Genomic DNA, 2,192 nt, shown 5'->3' on the forward strand with positions numbered 1-2,192 from the left:
ATCTGCGTATAATGACAATTTTACTTCTTCCTTGCCTATGCGGATGCCTTTTATTTCCTTTTCCTGTCTGATTGCTATCGCTAGAACTTCTAGGACTATACAAAAAAATTCTTAATTCTGATCTTGTGGAAAAGGAAAAGCGCTGAAGAATCTTCCTCTTTACTCTTGAACCTCAAAGAATTGAAGACTTTGAATCAATTAATAAATATTTTCAGGAGTCTGCAGCATCTGTGTGTGCAAAAGAGTCATATTGTTCCCTGCAGACCCTAGATGGGGCTTGCTGCTTTGTGGGCTTTACTCTCATCTGTAAGAGATTTAATTAGAAGGATGATGTGGATTTGATTGAGTTTAAGACAGTGAATGAGGAAGAAGTAGAAGAAGAGCTGAAAAATATATTTAATATTTACTTGGAGAGAAAGTTTGTGCCCAAATATGGTGACAATGTTTTTGGTATTTAGAATAAGGAGTAAAACAATGGGTCAGTCCCCATATGCAAGGGAAGTAAAAGCAAAAATAAAGGAATGGGACTACATCAAACAAAGAACTTCTGCACAGCAAAAGAAACCATCAACAAAACAAAAAGGCAACCAAACAAGTGGGAGAAGATATTTTCCGAGAAGCCTTCGGATTAGGGGCTAATATCTAAAATATATAAAGAACTCATACAACTCAACAACAACAACAAAATCCAATTTAAAAATGGGCCAAGGACCTAAACAGACACTTTTCCCAGGAAGACATACAAATGGCCAACAGACATATGAAAAGATGCTCAACTTCACTGGCTACAAAGGAACTGCAAATGAAAACTGCAAGGGTAAAATTCAGGGAATCAATAATGCAGTCAAACTTAGTTTGCAGTTTGACATACCACATTGCTCACTATCTAGCCAACTGTAATTATTGGGTTATCGGAAAAGTCATGATGTATGTTTTCTATGTTTTTCATTGCAAAAATGCATCATGACTTTTCTGACACTCCAGTAGTTTGTTTGCAGCTTGATCCATCCTGATATTCATCTGTTTTCTGTTTGTTTCTCCCATCACTGATTAACTGAAGAATCCTGTGGGTTTCCTTTTCAAGACTACCCATACTTCATTAACTAACAACATCCTAACCTGAAAAGAGTAATTTCTTAATCCTCAGGCACCCCAACACCGAAATGCAATTTACAACTCCCTTGCAGTTTTTACTGGTGACGCATAGTCCCAGGCCTCAATGGCCAAGGCCAAGTCCAGAGTCCGGAGATAACATCGTCTTCAAACAGACCCACTGACTCCGCCTTTCCTATATCAGAAAAAGCTAATCTGAAGTTAGGGTAGCTGTTCACTCTGAGACTTTGGACTCTGCCCCCGGGGCCCCGCCCACCCCGCCAGGTGTTTCTCTTCTCCTTACTACCCACGGCAGCTGTCATCTTCGGACACGGCCATGGTCATTTTCTCTTTTCCTAACTTGAATAAAACCTTTCTTCTCTCTCCCACTTCGTAGAGTCTGTGAATGCTTTCCCCTTTTGCGGATGACCAGGGGTTAATTTCACAGTAGGACAAAAACCACAATGAGATACCGCCTCACACCTGTTAGAATGGCTTATCAATAAGACAAGAAATAACAAGTGTTGGAGAGGCTGTGGAGGAAAAGGAACCTTCATACATTGCTGGCAGGAATGTAAATTGGTACATTCATTATGGAAAACTGTGGAGGTCCATCGAAAAATCAAGAACAGAGCTACCATATGACCCAGCATTTCCTCTTGTGTGTACCTACCCAAAAAATTGGAAGAAAAAATGTATTCATCAAGATATATGGACCCATTTGTTCACAGCAGCATTATTTATGGTAGCCAAGACATGGAAACAACCTAAGTGTCTTTCAATGAATGATTAAATAAAGGAGCTGAATAGTATTCATGTATTCATATACAATGAAATGCTACTCAGCAGTACTGCCATTTGTGACAACATGGATGGATCTTGAGGCTATCATGCTAAATGAAATAAGTCAGATAGAAAAGGATAAGAACCATGGGCCGGCCGAGTGGAGCGATGGTTAAGAACTGGCTTGGGATGCCAGAGGGCCCCGGTTCGGATCCCACATATGAGGGCCAGTGACACTGACCTCCACAGCTAAGATGCTGAACAACAGCTCAACCTGGAGCTGTGCTGCCGTGAGTCGCCGGTGACGGCATAGGCTG

At 40.9% G+C, this 2,192-nt stretch overlaps 1 pseudogene; it reads left to right on the forward strand.

Annotated features, from left to right (window-relative positions):
* LOC109383921 (arylamine N-acetyltransferase 1-like) overlaps positions 1-458 on the forward strand; it is a 3,253-nt pseudogene extending 2,795 nt beyond the window's left edge.
* The last annotated feature ends 1,734 nt before the right edge of the window (positions 459-2,192 follow it).

The sequence above is a fragment of the Hipposideros armiger genome, unplaced genomic scaffold, assembly GCF_001890085.2.
Source record: "Hipposideros armiger isolate ML-2016 unplaced genomic scaffold, ASM189008v1 scaffold_91, whole genome shotgun sequence".
Classification (NCBI taxonomy): Eukaryota; Metazoa; Chordata; class Mammalia; order Chiroptera; family Hipposideridae; genus Hipposideros; species Hipposideros armiger.